This window comes from Sceloporus occidentalis, unplaced genomic scaffold, assembly GCF_023333645.1.
Source record: "Sceloporus occidentalis isolate IW3139 unplaced genomic scaffold, rSceOcc1.0.p SCAF_102, whole genome shotgun sequence".
Classification (NCBI taxonomy): domain Eukaryota; kingdom Metazoa; phylum Chordata; class Lepidosauria; order Squamata; family Phrynosomatidae; genus Sceloporus; species Sceloporus occidentalis.
In genome coordinates this window covers 3,117,507-3,137,787 of record NW_028317082.1, presented here as the reverse complement: position 1 = coordinate 3,137,787, position 20,281 = coordinate 3,117,507, and the positions used below count along the sequence as shown (strand labels likewise).

The following is a 20,281-nucleotide window of genomic DNA, read 5'->3' as shown; positions in this document are numbered from 1 at the left end:
AGGAGTTCATAGGCTACCGGATTGATCCGGCGAATTATAGGGAAGGGACCAATGAAACGCGGAGCCAACTTCATAGATGGCACCCTTAGCTTGAGGTATCTGGTGGATAACCAAACCCTGTCTCCAGGCAAATAAGCAGGAGGGCGGGAACGTTTCTTATTAGCTTGAAGTTCCTGTCGCCTGCCCGCGAGTCGTAGTGTCTCTTGTACAGACGACCAAGTAGCCCGGATGGCAACCAGCCTTTCTTGTAGGGCCGGAACCGTAGAGACGGGAAATGCCCCAGGGAAAGGCTGAGGGTGAAAACCGTATAGGCAGTAGAAGGAGGATACCCCTGTAGACTCCTGCACGGAGTTGTTACGGGCAAATTCAGCAAAGGGTAGTAGATCAACCCAGTTGTCTTGGTGGTTGTTAATGAACAGGCGTAGATATTGCTCCAGATGCTGGTTAGCCCTTTCAGCTGCCCCATTAGATTGGGGATGGTATGCAGACGAGAAGGCCAGAGTAATGCCCAAGGCTTTGGTGAATTCACGCCAGAAGCGTGCTATGAACTGTGAGCCTCGGTCTGAAACAATCTCGGTAGGTAGTCCATGGAGCCGGACGATCTCGCGTATGAAGACATCAGCCAATGTAGCAGCAGAAGGTAATTTCTTCAATGGAATCATGTGAGCCATTTTGGAAAAACGATCCACCACCATGAGTATGACTGTATGCCCTCTGGAGTTAGGCAAGTCGACAATGAAATCCATAGCAATGTGTGTCCATGGTGCTGAGGGAAGTGGCAGAGGGCGGAGCAACCCGGCAGGCGCTCTCCTGGAGGACTTGTTAGCTGCACACTTAGTACAGGATCGGACAAACAACACCACGTCCTTGGCCCAACCTGGCCACCAAAAAGTTCTGGAAACGAGATCCCTCGTGCGTGTAACCCCCGGGTGTCCTGCCGTTCTGGAGCCATGGGACAAACGGAGAACACGAGACCTAAAACGAACCGGAACGAACAGCTTGCCCGTAGGTAGAGATCCCGGAGCTTGAGACTGTAACCTGGCAATACGATCCACGAGAGGAGTGAGACAGGTGAGGTGGGTAGCAGCCAAGACCTTTGTTGTGGGTACAATACTCTCGGGTTCGTGATTCTCCTCATCAGGAAAGGTATGCATCCGCGAGAGAGCGTCGGCCTTGGCATTCTTGGACCCCGGGCGGTAGGTCAATACGAAGGGAAACCGGGACAGGAACAGGGACCACCTGGCTTGTCGAGGGTTCAGACATTTCGCGGACTCTATATATTGTAAGTTCTTATGATCTGTCAGGATCAAGGTAGGAACTTGTACACCCTCCAGAAGATGTCGCCACTCCTCTAAGGCCAAAATGACAGCCAAGAGTTCCTTGTTGCCGATATCGTAATTTCTCTCTGCCGGAGAAAATCTCCTAGAAAAGTAACCGCATGGGTGTAGTGGCCCACTGTAGGAGGCTCGTTGAGAGAGGATAGCCCCCACCCCAGTCTCCGATGCATCTACCTCCAGGACAAAAGGTAGTAGGGGATCCGGATGTCGGAGCACAGGAGCTGTGGTGAACCTCTCCCTTAACTGATTGAATGCAGAAACCGCGGCCGGCGGCCATACCATCGTGTCAGCCCCTCTCTTAGTGAGAGCCGTTAGGGGCGCCGCGATCTTAGAATAGTCTCTGATAAAACGCCTGTAGTAGTTGGCAAACCCCAAAAAGCGTTGTAGTGGTTTCAGACCCACAGGTTGCGGCCAGTCTCTGATAGCACGTACTTTAGCAGGGTCCATTTCAAACCCCTCCGGGGTAATGACGTACCCTAAGAATAGCACCTTGCAAACCTCGAACTCGCACTTCTCCAGCTTGGCGTAGAGCCCGTGTTGCCGTAACCGGTCTAGTACTTGAGCGACTTGCGTGCGATGGGTGGAAAGGTCTGAGGAGTAAATCAAGATGTCATCCAGATATACTACGACGAACTGTTGCAGAAAATCCCTGAGGCAATCGTTAATGAACTCCTGGAAGACAGCTGGGGCATTGCATAGCCCGAACGGCATAACCGTGTATTCATAATGTCCTGATCGTGTGTTAAATGCCGTCTTCCATTCATCGTCCTCGCGAATTCGAACAAGGTTGTAAGCACCCCGCAGATCCAGCTTAGTATAGATAGTAGCTCCACGCAGTCTGTCGAAGAGCTCGGAAATTAAAGGAATGGGGTACGTGTTGCGTCTGGTGATTCTGTTCAATCCTCTGTAATCGATGCAAGGGCGAAGTCCCCCATCCTTCTTTTTGACAAAAAAAAACCCCGCTCCAGCGGGTGACGTGGAGCGGCGAATAAATCCCCGACGAAGATTCTCCTCAATATACTCTTCCATTGCTTTAGTCTCTGGGACCGAAAGTGGATAGGTCCGACCCCTGGGTGGCATGGTACCAGGGAGTAGATCAATGGGACAGTCATACGGTCGGTGTGGAGGTAATTTCTCCGCCTCCTTCTTGTTGAACACATCCGCGAAACAACGATACTGATCTGGCAGCACTGAGGTTCCAATGGAGCTTAGTGTCACAGGAACAGTCTTTACAGGTGAGAGGCAGTGGTCCATACAAGTGCTGCTCCAAGCCGTAATCTGGTTCGTAAACCAATCAATCGTAGGGTTGTGATTGCGCAACCATGGGAACCCCAAAATAATCGGAACAGAAGGAGAGCTGATGACCAATAACTGTACTGACTCGCTGTGAACCACTCCTACCAAGAGGGTAAGAGGCGATGTGTGAAGAGTGATGTGCTCCTGAAGGAGCGGTCTCCCGTCGATAGCCTCCACAGACAACGGGTTGGGTAAGGGAAGGGTGGGAACCAGGAACCGTTTACAAAAATCAGAGTCAATAAAGTTGCCGGCGGCGCCGGAATCCAGGAAGGCCACGGTGTCCACGGAGCCCCTAGCCCAGACTATACGAACCGGAACTGTCATACGGGTGATTTTGGTTTCAGGGGATGGTCGAATCACACCTATAGTAGGTCCCCTCAGCCTACCTAGGTGCGAGCGTTTCCCGGCCTCTTAGAACAGCTCCTCAGGAAATGCCCCGAAAGGCCGCAATACAGGCATAACCCCTCCCTTCTTCTCCTGCTCCTCTCCTGTTCCGTGAGTCTAGCCGCCCCTAGCTGCATGGGTTCCTCCACGGAGTCAGGCATAGTGGACGGGGACGGAGCTTGAGAAAACTGACGTACGGTGTCCCTCGTTCCTCTCTCCTGTCGTCTCAGTCTCTCCCGTTGAGTTTGTCTTTCACGAAGACGCAAATCCACCTGGGAGACGTACTGAATTACCGCATCCAGATCCGAAGGAAGATCTCTAGCCGCAATCTCATCCTTGAGGGATTCGGATAGTCCATTAAGAAATGCGGCGACTAGTGCCTCGTTGGTCCAGTTGACCTCAGCCATCAGGGTACGGCATTCAATAGAATACTCCTGGAGAGAACGGGAACCTTGGCGGATGGAGAACAGTGATGCGGATGCCGTACTCCTCCTTCCAGGAACGTCAAACACCGAGCGCAGGGTTGAGACAAACTCAGAGTAGGACCGAACCGGAGGAGCATTTCTTTCCCAAAGTGGAGAGGCCCAAGCCAGTGCCTTGTCAGTGAGCAAAGAAATTACATAGCCCACCTTGGCCCGTTCAGTAGGGAAGGCATAAGGCGAAAGTTCAAAATGGATCTCACACTGATTCAGGAACCCTCTGCATGCTGCAGGCTCGCCACCATAACGTTGAGGAGGAGGTAGATGAGCAGGTACAGAGTGGACCGGTGCCGGTGGGGGTGGATGAACCGCAATTGCCTGAGGACCTTGTAGTGCTGGGTCGGTGCGTTGCAATAACGTCTGGAGAGCTTGGGCAAACTGATCCAGACGGTGGTCCATCCCATCCAAACGATCCTCCGTGGAGCTCTGCTGTCCCACCGATGCAGGTCTCATGTTGGCCTTCTGATTCTGTCACGCACAGCGTAAGATAGAACCTGTAATCAGGTAGAACAGCGTGTGCAAGTCCAAATAGACAGATACCAGAGTCCAGTACAGAATAGCCAATGAGCAAGCCAAGGTCAGGAAGCCAGAAGTCAGGATCGTTGCAGGGTAAGCCGAGGTCAGGAAGCCAGAGGTCAGAATCGTCGTGAGGAAAGCCAGAGTCAAACACCAGGGAATCGGTAACAGGAACAAGCCGGGTCGGTAACGGGAAATCAACAGGAACGCGTACTGAGAAGACACTATGCAAGATAGGTACAACCATCAGAAGGCAAAGCTGGAAGGTTTCTGAGGCTCTTAAATAGGAAGAGGAAGTCTGGACCTCAATTAGTGTTTTCCCGCCATAATTTCAAAATCCCGTTATGTCACTTCCGGTCCGCGGCCATCTTGGGATTGGCGAGGTCTCAAATTCTTAAAAAGACCTGTAGTACCGGCTGGCGCCACTAGGTGGCATGAGGAACGAGTACACGCGGCAGGTCCGGACCGGTTTCCAATAGACGGCGGCCGCCGTGTGGAGCTGCGGGGTCTTCCCCGTCCTCGCGGCGGCAGAAGCTGTCTTGCGGAGGAGGGAGGTCTTCCTCTCCTCCGCGGCGGCTGAAGCTGCTGTGGCAGGGCGGGGGGTCTCCCCCTTCTCCGTGGAGGTCGCTGCGGCAAGGTGGGGGGTCTCCCCCTCCTCCGTGGCGGCTGATGCCGTTGCGGTGAAGCCGGCGGTCTCCCTCCTCTCCGCAGCGGCTGAAGATCCGCGGACCCAGAGGAACCGGCAGCCAGGTACGTAACAGTATCCAACCAATACGTTGCCAGCTTAGTGACTGGACTAAAATTATAACACATAACACATCATTTCCAACCAGTACATTGCCAACTCAATGAATAAACCAATCATAATATTTCCCAATTAGAATAGTATTTTAGGTAATAATATGGTAATATCGTATACTTTATATCATAAAAAAAAAAAAAAAAAAAAAAAAACAAACAAATGTAAAATAAAAAAAATAAATAAAAAACAACATAAATTTTCTTCTATAGATTAGAGAGTCTTATATGGTAAGATTCCATTTCAGTAAATTGTCCTTTGCTTGTGTAGGATCATTGCAAATATAGATTTTCCCTTGATAATTAATTCGCAATTTTGTGGGGAAACCCCAGGAATAAATAATATTATTTTGCCGTAAACAGGTAGTTGTCACAGTCACGTCCTCGGGCCCTGTTAGCCGCGGGCGGGGGTCTGCTCGCAGATCACTGGGACCCGATACTTCTCCCTCCAGACCCGTGGTCGGCGAGCGGACTACCGCTCGCGGCGCACGGGCACCCGAGGGACGTACACGTTCTCTCCGTGCCGGCGGCGAACAGACCGACCACCGACATGGGAGAAGGAGGGTCGGATCCGGGAACTCCTCGACGAGCAGATCTAAGGCTGCCCGTCTATGCAGGAGTTCCCAGAGGGGTTCCCTTACCTGCTGCCCGGACGCCGGTCCGTCCACTAGGGGCGCAGCTACTCCTTCTGGCTGGTGCCGTGGACATGATGGACGTCTGGAGGCGTGGCCTTGACTCTGCTCAGGGCGGGATCTTCTGTTTGGCGCCAGATTTAAAAACCTTGCTGTCCAGTAGTAATATCAAAATATTTTTTTCTGTGTATTCTGGTTGCACGTGAAAGATCGAGATATGTAGTTAGGGATGCAAATTTTGCAATTTTAGTAGGGTTCCTTCTCATTTCTTTAACTAGATCTTCTTTGATTCTGGAGTTGGCAAAACAGATAATAACATCTCTAGGTGTATTTGTTTGTGTCCAATTAGGAGGCAGCGGAAGTCTATGGGCTCTTTCAATTAATATCGGACCGTATTTTGGACAGTCTATATATGTTGAAAGTAGTTCCATCAAGTACGGTTCCAGTTCGATCACATCTTCAGATATCCCACGAATTTTAAGATTTTGTCTGCGTGACCTGTCTTCTAGGTCTGCAAGTTTAAGATCTTGTCTTGTTAAATCTGCTTTTAATACTTCATTTTGAGATTGAAGCTGTTTGATTTTCAAATGTAGCATAGTAATTTCTTTTGATTGAGCAGCTAAAGTGACCTTCATATGGGTCATTTCTTCCTTATATTCTTTAAGATTATGGTCCAAATCAGCTTTAATTTTAATATATAAAGAATCTAGTGCCATCATCAAATTGGTCTTTGTAATATAATCTGGCGGGTTGGTTATACTAATCTCACTTAGTCGATCTGGAGACGATTTAGATGATAAGACAGAAGTATCCGTTTGACTTTTAGGAGAGTAGTAGGCACTAATTGGAGGAGGTTTCTTTGTTTTCACAGACATTTTAGATTTTTCCTCTTTATCACCCTTGCCAGTTTTGTCACCTTTTGGAGGCATTATCGTTGCCCGCTTTTATCTATAGAGAAGAGACCTTTAAAAATCTTTACGCCTTTAAACCAGAATCTATTTAAGGCGAATTAGTGCAAATTATATGCAAATCCATACACATCAGATTTCAAAAAATGAAAGGTATAATCTTCAATAGCAATATAGGATGTTATTTCAAAAAAAAAAAAAAAAAAGGGAGTATTTATATATATATATATTTATACATATATACACAGTTCGTATGTTTCATGTATTTCTTGTTGGTTTAATTCAAGTTTTAGTAATTTCATTTAGAGATATCAAGAGTGTAATAGCCAGTAGCCAGGAAACTCACGGTTACCGCTTCCGACTTTATTGGAGCTTTATTGGCACTCTGCCACGCTTAGTATCCGCGTCCAGCTAATTCAGGTTTTAGTAATTTCATTTAGAGATATCAAGAGTGTAATAGCCAGTAGCCAGGAAACTCACGGTTACCGCTTCCAACTTTATTGGAGCTTTATTGGCACTCTGCCACGCTTAGCATCCGCGTCCAGCTTCTAACACTCACGCCGCAATTGGTTGCCAAAACGTAGGAAACAAAAAAAACCAAAAACAACAGATGAAGCACCGCCGTCAGGAAACCGTCAGGAAACCGTCAGGAACCCAAAAAACAAAGGTTCGTCATCCGGAGTCCAGGCAATCCCCACCGCTCCACATCCAAAACTCAGCACTCTGTCTCCATTCCACCCCCCATCAAGGAGGAGAAGAAAAGGCACCGTCGTCTGAAGCCGTCCCGAGCTCAGGGCTCAGCCCTGGTCACTGCGTGCGGTCGGTGCTTAATGCTCGGTGCTCGGTGCTCGGCGTTTAACATTCGGCGGTCGGCGGTCGGCGGTCAGCGGTCAGCGGTCGGCGTTTGGGATTACGGTACTTCCGCGCTAGCCATGCTGCCCCTTCACCATCCGCCGGCCCATCACCACACCTCAAACGTACGTAGTTACGTGACTACGTCATCACTCTTATCCTGACTGATGTTAAATAAGAACACGCAGACAAACATAGGACACAGAAACGACTAATGCATTTGAAACATCTATGTACGAAGGACTATGCGTGAGTCAGATAGGTGGATTCATGACGTTTTCTGTCTACATATCGAGGCTCTGTGGTGCAATGGATAGCGCATTGGACTTTTAGCACTTGGCAAGGCATTCAAAGGTTGTGGGTTCGAGTTCCACCAGAGTCGTGGTTTTTCCAGTGGTTCACTGCATTTGATGTTCTTGTTTAGTTATAAGTTGCAATATCCACAAATTGTCTCTGAAAAATTTCTGTAATACTATTGACAGATTTTAAGATGACAGATTTTAATTGAAAGATTAAATTGTATTTCCAAATATCCACAATTTGTCTGTGAGAAATTATGGTAATCTGAAACAATAGAACGATCTAACACAAGTGTGGAAAGCAGTTTAGCGCTCCGTTTGTAAGATTAAAGTTTTGATGCGAAAATAATGCCAATATTCAAAGGTTGTGGGTTCGAGACCCACTAGAGTCGTGTTTTTTTTCCAGTGGTTGACTACATTTGATGTGCTTGTTTAGTTTTAGGTTGCAATATCCACAAATTGTCTCTGAAAAATGTCTGTAATACAATTGACAGATTTTACTCTAGTGTGAAATGTGTTTCAGTAGTGGGCCCTGTGGCACATTATACAAAGGATGATCACATAGATTTCTTTGGGCAAAAAGATTAGGAAATGTACAACAGAAAATCAAGGGTGCCCTGTGACTCTTATGGAGCCACTTGGAGCCAAAGTCTTCATAACAATAGTTGGAGAAAGAATTAAAGTTTGCCTTTTTTTTTTAGTGTTTGAAACAGTACATCGCAATCAACTTTGATTTCATTAAAGGTGTTGGCAACGCACAATACGTAGAAGAACCCTGCATGCCCAGAGGGCGATAAGTTTGGTGGTCATATGGCACATCAAAAAACACATGTGAAATCTTAGCCTTCACATGCAGGATCTCAAGTCTGCTTACCCTGTGACTCTAATGAAGCCACTTTAAACCAATGCAGTGGCAAACGGTCCCCTAAGAGCTAGTCCCTTGCCTTGAAACCATGTAAAAAAAATATCTTCTTTCGGAGCAGCTGTAGCTTGTCAGGATGGCCGAGTGGTCTAAGGCGCCAGATTCAAGTAATGCTATATTCTCTTTGTGAGGGTCTTCTCGTCTCCATGTGGAGGCGTGGGTTCAAATCCCACTTCTGACAATCATCTCTTTTTGTGCTTTGAGCTTCGTTTAATTCAACAATTTTTTGAGAAAGAATCCAAGATTGAATTTAAGCGTTGAAAGAGTACATTGCAGAAGACATTGATTTCATAACATAAGACAGCAATGTGCAATCTCTAGACTCAAAACACAGTAACCTGGGGATCTAAACTAGACTTGGGCACCAGGGGGCTCTTCGTGTTCGTCTTCGTGCTCGTCTTCGGGGAAAAAAAAATCTTCGTATTCCGCGAATATTCGCCCGTTCCTGTCTTCTCTTCGGGCGAATATTCGCGGACATTCTTCGTGCTCGTTTAATCTTCGTTTTCCTCCTGGTTGCCTAGCAGGGGTTAATACGGGGTTAATAACACATCACAGCAGCAGCAGCTGCCGTGAAGGTACGTGTGTGCAGCTCTATTGGTCGTTTCGGCAGGGGGCTGGTCTGGCATCAACGAGTGAATTGCAGAACTGCAGAATGCACTTCATTCGTTGATGGCAGGCGAGCCCCCTGCCGAAACGACCAATAGAGTTGCACACACATACCGAGGTGTACTGTCCATAGATGTTTAATAAAAGAATAGGGAATATTTTACATTTTTAAATTGATTTTGGACCACTTTACATGCCTAACATTTGCTACCTATTTACAATGGCATACTTTGCAACAACCCAACTTACTTATTGGACAGGACTGGAAAATAGCAGGACTGTCCACCAAAATCTTGGGTGTGTTGGCAGGTATGCTGATGGAAAAATGTTGGACAAGAACTAAAAAATAGCTTAGGGTTAATGTACGGTTATGTTTAAGATTAGTAGCAGTGCACTGGTTTGGTTAAAGATGGATTATGTCTAAATAATAATAATTTAATTTTAATGTTTTTTTTTAAAAAAAAATAGGGGTTTATTTAAATGTATTTTAAAGTTAGATTTATTATTTAGTACTTGATTATATTTATTAAATGTTTATAGTAGCGTTACCTACCGAGCTATAACTACCTATGTGTATTTGCATTTTGCATACCTAGTTTAGCTAAATTAGATGGGACAGGACTGGAAAAAAGCAGGACTGTCCCTGAAAAAGTTGGGTCTGTTGGCAGGTATGTGGATGGAAAAATGTTATAGGGTGAAGTGTGAGTTATAGTGTTAATGTAATGCTATTAGTGAGTGAAGGCCAGGGCAAATAACAAGGAAAAGGTCCTTGTGTTTTGTGCATTGTAAGTGTGTGTGTATGTGTGTTATGTGTGATGTCACTGTGTGTTATATGTGTTATATGTGTTATTGTGTGTGTTATGTTTGGTTGGTTGTGTATCAGAAGGAAAATAATGAAATGGAAAAGGAAATGGGAAAGGCAAATGAGTGGGCAATTGGCGACCCGCTCACCTGTTTCACCCCAGGGCAAAGCACCCAAACACTGTCAGTCTTAGACGTTTGGCAGCAGACTTCCAGAGCTCAGACACAAGGCCCTAGCGTAAGCTGGCCACTCCGGCGGAGGTAGCAGGCGTTGCCACACCGCAAACAGAGGCAGCCAGGGGGGAGAAACTGCCCTTACCATTAGGGACATTTTGGGCATGACTCTAGCCAGGAAGCGAACTGGCAGAGAAGAGATGCTGGCACCACCACCAGCAGCAGCATTGAAAAGGCGAATGAGTGGGCAATTGGCGACCCACTCACCTGTTTCACCCCAGGGCAAAGCACCCAAACACTGTCAGTCTTAGACGTTTGGCAGCAGACTTCCAGAGCTCAGACACAAGGCCCTAGCGTAAGCTGGCCACTCCGGCGGAGGTAGCAGGCGTTGCCACACCGCAGACAGAGGCAGCCAGGGGGGAGAAACTGCCCTTACAATTAGGGACATTTTGGGCATGACTCTAGCCAGGAAGCGAACTGGCAGAGAAGAGATGCTGGCACCACCACCACCACCAGCAGCAGCATTGAAAAATGGGAAAGGCGAATGAGTGGGCAATTGGTGACCCACTCACCTGTTTCACCCCAGGGCAAAGCACCCAAAGACTGTCAGTCTTAGACGTTTGGCAGCAGACTTCCAGAGCTCAGACACTAGGCCCTAGCGTAAGCTGGCCACTCCGGCGGAGGTAGCAGGCGTTGCCACACCGCAGACAGAGGCAGCCAGGGGGGAGAAACTGCCCTTACCATTAGGGACATTTGATTCATGACACTAGCCAGGAAGCGAACTGGCATCGAAGAGACACTGGCACCACCACCAGCAGCAGCAGCAGCAGAATTGGGAAAGGCGAATGAGTGGGCAATTGGCGACCCACTCACCTGTTTCACCCCAGAGCAAAGCATCCAAACACTGTCAGTCCTTGGCGTTTGGGAGCGGACTTCCAGAGCTCAGACACAAGGCCCTAGCGTAAGCTGGCTACATTGGCGGAGGTAGCAGGCGTTGCCACACCGCAGCAAGTGCAACCAGGGGGGAGAAACTGCCCTTACCATAAGGGACATTTGAGGCATGACACTAGCCAGGAAGCGAACTGGCAGAGAAGAGACACTGGCACCACCACCAGCAGCAGCAGCATTGGAAAAGGCGAATGAGTGGGCAATTGACGACCCGCTCACCTGTTTCACCCCAGGGCAAAGCATCCAAGCACTGTCAGTCCTTGGCGTTTGGGAGCAGACCTACAGAACTCAGACACAAGGCCCTAGCGTAAGCTGGCTACACCGGCGGAGGTAGCAGGCGTTGCCACACCGCAGCAAGTGCAACCAGGGGGGAGAAACTACCCTTACCATCAGGGACATTCGAGGCATGACACTAGCCAGGAAGCGAACTGGCATTGAAGAGAGACACTGGCACCACCACCAGCAGCAGCAGAATTGGGAAAGGCGAATGAGTGGGCAATTGACGACCCGCTCACCTGTTTCACCCCAGGGCAAAGCATCCAAAGACTGTCAGTCCTTGGCGTTTGGGAGCAGACCTACAGAACTCAGACACAAGGCCCTAGCATAAGCTAGCTACACCGGCGGAGGTAGCAGGCGTTGCCACACCGCAGCAAGTGCAACCAGGGGGGAGAAACTACCCTTTCCATTAGGGACATCTGAGGCATGATTTCAGCCAGGAAGCGAACTGGCAAAAGATACTGGCACCACCACCAGCAGCAGCGTTGGAAACGGAAAAAGGTGAATGAGTGGGCAATTGACGACCCACTCACCTGTTTCACCCCAGGGCAAAGCATCCAAAGACTGTCAGTCCTAGGCGTTTGGGAGCGGACTTACAGAGCTCAGACACTAGGCCCTAGCGTAAATTGGCTACACCAGCGGAGGTAGCAGGCATTGCCACACCGCAGCAAGTGCAACCAGGGGGAGAAACTACCTTAAACATTAGAGAGAAAAAATGTAACTTTCCAAGCTAAGAGCTGGGTAACCCAATTTGGGCAGATTGAATTTAAGAAAGGCAATCTGCTCCATCAGATGAGGTGCCATGCGTGAGCGCTGTGGACTCAGTATGTTTCCAGTCATAGAAAACACGCGCTCACTTTGAACAGTGGTTGGCGGACATGATAGAAGCTGCTGCGCAACCCATGAGAGTGCAGGCCACACACTCTTCTTTTCATCCCAGTAGCTAAGAGGATCAACATTAGGAGCAGAAGGAACTTCACAGAGGTAAAGTTTGACCATTTCAGCAGCACTACTCTCCTTTCTGCTGCTAGCTCTGTCAGATGGTCCAACTATACTGCCAAGTGCCTCTTCCCAAAACGCAGCTGCTCCACTCAGCTGTGTTGTGCTGCTTGTGGCACTGCTGCTGATGCTGCTGCTAGGGGTAGCAGACCACATCATCTCTTCCTCCTCCTGCACCTCACCCTCCTCGGACAGCATTCCCATTTTACGCTGCCAGTCACGCACCTTGTTGACCAATTGCTCCCGGTAGCTACTGAGAACATTGAATTTCAAAGCTAGCTTTCCCTTAATTCTTGGATCACAAAGGCACGCTAGCATCATTTCGGGACTCTCTTCCATTCGCTTGCGAAGGTGTACTTTTAGCAGATCCTTCAGCTTCCTGACTATGGCTGCTACGTCAGGATGTAGAGTGCCACCTTGAACAGCCTCACGGTTTCCAAGGAACACATCCATCTTGCTGCCTAGATGGGAGAACACTGGGATTACCTGGGCCAGACTGGCAGTGTTTGAGCTTAAATTTTCTGTGGCATCCCTGAATGGTTTAAGGACTGCCACTAGCTGGGCGATCACTGTCCAATCCTCCCTATTCAATGGAGAGGTAATCCCAATATTGTGCTCTGAGGCAAGATTATGGATTGCCCTCTGCTGCTCCAAAATCCTCTCTAGCATGTCTAACGTGGAGTTCCACCGTGTACTGACATCCTGACGTAGGCAGTGTACGGGAAGACCTGACCTCTCTTGCTCTTCCCTCAAAAGTTGGCTAGCCTTAACACTATGGTGAAAGTGCCCAGCGATCTTTCTGCAGCGGGACAGAACTACTGCTGCCACATTAGTTCCTTCTGACATTGCTGCCTTCACTACAAGATGGATGATGTGGGCTGCACAGCGCACACCAACAATATGACCATCTCGCAGCGCTTTCACCATATTGGCACCTCCGTCAGTTACCACAAAACCAACTTCAACATTGGTGCCCGCCTCTGCTCCCACCCAAAGGCTAAACATTTTCCTAATCGCATGCAGAATATTTTGGGAAGTGTGCTTTTCATCCATCACTTCTGCATGGAGAAGGAATGATCGGTAGCCTGCTGCAGCAACTTCCTTAGACACACCGGGCTGCCACCAGTGTGCTGTCAAAGAAAGAAAGGCATGCTGGGCGCTAGGTGCACTCCACAAATCTGTAGTGAAATGAACACACTGACCAGCAGCCTTGGAAAGCTCCTCTTTCACTGCTGCAACACAGGACCGATACAGCGAGGGGACAATGTTCCTGCTGAAAGTGGAACGTGACGGAACTGTGTATTGTGGAGCCACAGCCGCCATCAATTGTTTGAAAGGCTCCCCTTCAATCATGGAGAAGGATGCCCCTCCAACAGCAATGAACTGACCAATAAGTCGCGTTACTTTATTGGCCTGCTGTTTGGGCATCGTTCTCTTGGAGTGGAATGCCCCAAATTCTTCCAGGGTGGGCTGGGCATGCAGTGCTCCAACCTGCCTTGGTCTCTGGCTGCCAGCACTAGTTGCTGCTGCTGCTGCTGCTGCTGCTATTGGCTCAGAAGAAGAAGCTGTTGGGGTTTTTCCACGGCCACCAGCTATGCTGCCTGCACTAAGTTTTACCTCTGCATCTTTCCCCAATAGCACAGCGTTGTGTTGAGTGCTGAGGTGATGCTTCATGCTAGCACTGGTAAAATGGCCAGACACTTTCCCTCTGCTTATTAGCTTCCCACAATGTTTGCACTTTCCATAGCGCCCTTCTTCAACATTTTCAAAGTGCTCCCAAATTGGGGCGCGCATAGCCTTGGAGTGTGCCTTGGGTGCTGCTCTTACTGCTCGGGGTGGATGAACAGAGGCAGAACTAGTGGTGGTGGGACTGGTGGTAACAGTACTGGCCATAGTGGGACTGCTAATTGCTTTAGATTTGCTAGGTTTTGCTGCTGCTGCTGGTGGTGGTGATGGTGATGATCGTAGCGGAGAAGGTGGAGGCTCAGGGGAAAATTGTGCACTAGTCATTTGGACACTGCTCCCTGAGGAATCTGATTCCTGACCACTCATCTCCTCTACTTCCTCTGGCTCATAGTCTAGCTCTTCATTAGCCAGATCGAATGGAATTCCTGCTAGGCTGGAGCTAAGACTGATATCGTCGTGAGACTCGTGACTAGTAGTAGTGCGAGCAGGAAGAATAGACTCTGCACTTGGCCTCTCAGTCTCAGGCTCCTCTGCTACCTCGCTAGGTGGAGTTCCACTATGTGTAGCCCTCTCTCTAACTGTCTTTACAAAAATTTTGTAAGGACTTGGTGGCTTGCTAGAGGTACTAGGAGGACATGGCGTGGCGGTACCAGTGGGAACAGTAGGCGCAGCACTAGTGGTGGTAGAGGCGGGGGTGGTGGTGGTGGTGGTTTTCCCTACAAAGGAATGAGATCGCTTTGGTTTGGGACCCCTCTGAGTCTTGCTGCTAATTTGGCTCTGCTTGGTACCTTGCATGCTGCTGGTGGATGGGGAAGATGCTGCTTGGGGCAAAAGGCACTTCTTTTTAGTCACTGGGCTGGTACTACTTGTGCTACCCTTTAACTTTGAACGTGCTTCTGGTGCTTTAGGCTTTCCGTAAAAAACCATAGAGCTTGTGGGCCTAGCCGCACTACTACTGCCTGCTTTTGGTGCCTTTCCTTTACTTGATGATCCTTCAAGCAATGCTTCCCCAAATGATAAGCGAGAGCTTGGCCTACTTGGCCGACTAGACTGACGCAAAGGCTGCATCTTAGAGCTGGTGGTGGTGCTGGTGGTGGTGCTGGTGGTGGTGGTGGTGGTGGTAGATGGAGCTTGTCCCTCCTTAGTCCCAAAAGGAGGATCCATTTCAAATTTTGTGTTGTGTGTGTAGTGTAGTGTAGTGTAGTGTAGTGTAGTGTTTAAAAAACTATAAAAAAAAAAATAAAAAAATAAAAATAAAAAAAAGGAAAAACGAATTAAAGACAAAAAAATTAGAGGAAGTTCTCTTCAGTGCTACTGCTTAAAAAGTAAAACTATGCACTACTGCACTGTGCTGTGTGCAATCTGCCAAAATCCTAAAGTTATTGAAATTATTAACTCAAGATTAACTATTTAATAACTAGCAGTATTTTATTTTTAATTTGAATTTACACGGGCCTAAGAGCTTAGCCTACCACTATGCTAGCCTAAAGCTATATTTCCTTACTATAAGTCTACCTCTAGGCAGACGCTCTCAAACCCACTAAGCTAAAGTGAGGTTAAATCAGATTCAGTATATGATTTATTAATTAATATTAAGTTATATAATATTAATAGATTAGAACTAATTTACTTATATATTATGTATTATAGATAGAAGAATATAGATTATGAATTAGAATTTAGAATTAGAATTACTTATATTATAGATTATGAATTAGAATATTATTATTTATAATATATTATAGATTAAGATTAAAGAAGATTAGAATTATTTTAGTACTACAGCTAGTAGCTTGAAGCTTTGCTTAGTACAGCTCGTCACAGTCAATTTTTCTTGAAAAGAATTAGAAATAAAATAAAATGTCACAGCAAAACGGTTATCTTCACTGCTTGCTGCACTCACTAGCCCAACAAGTTCACTTCACTGATGGACTGAGGTGAGCAAAACACTAAGGGTACTTTTAATAAAATTGAAATAAAATGTAAAATAAATGAGAAAATCTTTGCAAAACAGTTAACGTCACTGCTTGCTGATCAAAAAAAAACACAGCACTTATGCGGCTGCACTCACTAGCCCAACAAGTTCACTTCACTGATGGACTGAGGTGAGCAAAACAAATGAAATAAAATGAAAGATTAATTAAGAAAAATTGACTTGGTCTCTTACTGTTGCTAAAACAAAGCACAAACTATAGAGCTGCAGCACCAGTACTAATAAGATTAGCTGAACTATACGCTAGTAGTAATTAATTAATATTATTACTTTTATTTATAGCTAATTTAATTAACTATTAAGATAAGAAAGAATTAGAGAATTATTGATATTACTGATTTTAGATTAGACACTAGTAGATGTTCTGAATGTCTACAGTACACTCTACACTAGTATACTATTACTAACTATAACTGACAAATATATATATAATTTTATAATGAATTCAATTATTAATTATATTAATTAATATTACTGATTTTAAATTAGACACTAGTAGATGAATGTCTACAGTACACTCTACACTAGTATACTATAGTATATATATATATATGACTGACAAATATATATATATATATAATATTATAATGAACTATTAAATTATAGATTCTATTAAATTGTAATTTATAAATTCTATTTAATTTATTTAAGCAGGACAGGCAATAGGCACTAGTGCCAGCCCAGGGCAAGGGCACCCCAGTGCCACTGAGGCACTGGGTGCACTGTCAACTCAACAGCACTTACACTAAAGTTGATGACAAATTAATTTTAAAAAAATTAAATTAATCAAATTATTATTATTAAATATATTAATTAAGTAGCACTGAAGTGAGGCTGAAGTACACAGTGAGAAATGGCAGGCTAAGGCTTACCAGTCTCACACAGAACAGAACAATCTCTCTCTGTAACGCTCGGATGCAGCACAGCAGTGTTGCCAAAGCAGTCACAGCGAAAAATGAATGGATCTCTCAGGCAAGCTCTGGTCTTATAAAGGCGCCTTCAGAATTCAAAAAACAGCAGCACAGGCATTGGACGAGACCCTTAGCGTTACGTCACAAGAGTGAGCTGATTGGACAGACGAGGATCAGCTCACTCCTGTTTGAAATTTTGGCGGTTGCGCGGCAAAAACGAAGACGATCACGAAGAATCTTCGATTCTTCGTGATTGTGAGTCTTCGTCTTCGCCTACGGTTTGCCGGCACTGTATTCTGTTCTACGTTCCTTCGGAACGAACAAAAAACCGGCCTCTTCGTGCTCGTTTTCATGTTCGCCCGAAGACGAATGCACAAGTCTAATCTAAACCATCAGCAACCCCAAGACAACTCAAATCCGCAATCTTCCAATCCAAAATCAGACACCGTACCCATTAAGCCACGAGGTCTGGACAGAAAGCGATAGTCTTATTCCGCACTTTGGAGACAAGACATACCGAAAGAGTTGAAAATAACGACCCAGGTCGGATACTTTCCAATAGCTGTCACATAGATTTCTTGGGGGAAAGAGATTAGGAAGTGTACAACAGAAAATCAAGGGTGCCTGTGACTCTTATGGAGCCGCTTTGAGCCAAAGTCTTCATAACAATAGTTGGAAAAAGAATTCATGTTTGCTGAAAGTTTTTGAAAGAGTAAATTGCAGACAACTTTGATTGAATCAAATCTCGCAACAACGCACTATCCGTAGAGGTACCGTGTAGGCCAAGATGGGGTTACATTCGGTGATCATATGGCACATTGAAAAAAAACACTTGAAATCTTAGTTTTGACATGTCTGCCTTTCATACCAAGAGGGACTAAAGATCTTGTGTGACACGTAACATGGAAAGAAACTATTGAAATCTTAGTTTCCACTTCCCTGACATTCATTGATATCGAAGAACTTTTAAGAACAACAGAACCAAACCTCCAGCAACTCCAACCATGAAGGGACTCGAACCCTCAATCTTCTGATCCGAAGTCAGATGCCTTATCCATTAGGCCACGCAGTCTGCATGTAAAGTTTGAGAAAAAAATGTGTGGATACGTTTCTCATAGAGAAACATAACTATATTTCCTTTACTTCACATGGCACAATATGCTTTTTATGACCACTGTCCTTCCTCTGACTGATGTTAATTAAGAACACGCAGACAAACATAGGACACAGAAACGACTAATGCATTTGAAACATCTATGTACGAAGGATTATGCGTGAGTCAGATAGGTGGATTCATGACGTTTTCTGATTACATGTCTAGGCTCTGTGGCGCAATGGATAGCGCATTGGACTTCTAGCACTTGAGCAAGGCATTCAAAGGTTGTGGGTTCGAGTCCCACCTGAGTTGTTGTTTCTCCAGTGGTTGACTGCATTTGATGTTCTTGTTTAGTTGTAAGTTGCAATATCCACAAATTGTCTCTGAAAAATTTCTGTAATACTATTGACAGATCTTAATCTGACAGATTTTAATTGAAGCATTAAATTGTATTTCCAAATATCCACAATTTGTTTGTGAGAAATTATGGTAATCTGAAACAATAGAACTATCTAACACAAGTGTGGAAAGCAGTTTAGCGCTCCGTTTGTAAGATTAAAGTTTTGATGCGAAAATAATGCCAATATTCAAAGGTTGTGGGTTCGAGTCCCACTAGAGTGGTGTTTTTTTTCCAGTGGTTGACTGCATTTGATGTGCTTGTTTAGTTTTAGGTTGCAATATCCACAAATTGTCTCTGAAAAATGTCTGTAATACAATTTACAGATTTTACTCTAGTGTGAAATGTGTTTCAGTAGTGGGCCCTGTGGCACATTATACAAAGGATGATCACATAGATTTCTTTGGGCAAAAAGATTAGGAAATGTACAACAGAAAATCAAGGGTGCCCTGTGACTCTTATGGAGCCACTTGGAGCCAAAGTCTTCATAACAATAGTTGGAGATAGAATTAAAGTTTGCCTTTAAGTGTTTGAAACAGTACATCGCAATCAACTTTGATTTCATTAAAGGTGTTGGCAACGCACAATACGTAGAAGAACCCTGCATGCCCAGGGGGCGATATGTTTGGTGGACATATGGCACATCAAAAAACACATGTGAAATCTTAGCCTTCACATGCAGGATCTCAAGTCTGCTTACCCTGTGACTCTAATGAAGCCACTTTAAACCAATGCAGTGGCAAAAGGTCCCCTAAGAGCTAGTCCCTTGCCTTGAAACCATGTAAAAAAAATATCTTCTTTCGTAGCAGCAGTAGCTTGTCAGGATGGCCGAGTGGTCTAAGGTGCCAGACTCAAGAATGCTATCTTCTCTCTGTGAGGGTCTTCTGGTCTCCATGTGGAGGTGTGGCTTCAAATCCCACTTCTGACAGTCATCTCTTTTTGTGCTTTGAGCTTCGTTTAATTCAACAATTTTTTGAGAAAAAATCCAAGATTGAATTTAAGCGTTGAAAGAGTACATTGCAGAAGACATTGATTTCATAACATAAGACAGCAATGTACAATCTCTAGACTCAAAAGAACAGTAACCTGGGGATCTAAACCACCAGCAACCTCAAGACAACTCAAATTTGCAATCTTCCAATCCAAAGTCAGACACCTTACCCATTAAGCCACGAGGTCTGGACGGAACGCGAGAGTCTTATTCCGCACTTTGGAGACAAGACATACCGAAAGAGGTGAAAATAACGACCCAGGTGTAGATACTTTCCAATAGCTGTCTTGGGGGAAAGAGATTAGGAAGTGTACAACAGAAAATCAAGGGTGCCTGTGACTCTTATGGAGCCGCTTTGAGCCAAAGTCTTCATAACAATAGTTGGAAAAAGAAGATAAAAAAAAACTGGACGGTGGTGTGATGACGTGAGACCCTCACGGGGTGGATCGTTGGAGCGTGCGGGATGAACTTCAGGTGATGGCGTCCTGCGATCTGCCTCCCCGGTATGCCTGACGATCTTGCTGCAAACTCTCAGCGTGTGGCTAGCGTACTGTTTCTTCCCCCGGCTTCCTTGGAAGTTCTTCAGTTGCAGCAACCCCGGGAGAACATCCTGAGGTGTGGCAGCTACCGATTGATGCTCCATATTGAAGGACTCGGCTATGTTGCCGTTATGCTGGAAGCTGGAATGAGACCGAGAGAAATCTAATATTTGGCGGGGAAACGCACTGCAGATTTTTGATCCTGAGGAGCTGTGGCAGGTGTCCGAGTGGGATCTTCAGAGTTCCTGGAAATCGTCAAAAGTACTTTCTATTTATTTATTTATTTATTTATTTATTTATTTTTGGATCAAGATTGGAATTATTTTTTGGAACCTGTCTATATTACAATCATGATGGTGGAGGAGATTCTAATTTGGTAACAGATCTAGGGATATTTCCATTGAAAAAAGAAAAGGAAAAGGGAAAAAATGTATGATTATA

General features: G+C 45.8%; 3 non-coding genes across 3 annotated transcripts; all 3 read left to right on the top strand.

The window, feature by feature from the left end:
• The first annotated feature begins 8,493 nt into the window (after window positions 1-8,493).
• TRNAL-CAA (transfer RNA leucine (anticodon CAA)) lies at window positions 8,494-8,604 on the top strand. The gene is made up of 2 exons: window positions 8,494-8,531; window positions 8,570-8,604. It is a non-coding gene; the product is annotated as a tRNA-Leu (tRNA).
• A 9,533-nt stretch (window positions 8,605-18,137) lies between these two features.
• TRNAR-UCU (transfer RNA arginine (anticodon UCU)) lies at window positions 18,138-18,225 on the top strand. The gene is given in 2 exon segments: window positions 18,138-18,174; window positions 18,190-18,225. It is a non-coding gene; the product is annotated as a tRNA-Arg (tRNA).
• Window positions 18,226-19,128: 903 nt separating this feature from the next.
• On the top strand, window positions 19,129-19,238 carry TRNAL-CAA (transfer RNA leucine (anticodon CAA)). The gene is made up of 2 exons: window positions 19,129-19,166; window positions 19,193-19,238. It is a non-coding gene; the product is annotated as a tRNA-Leu (tRNA).
• Window positions 19,239-20,281: the final 1,043 nt, after the last annotated feature.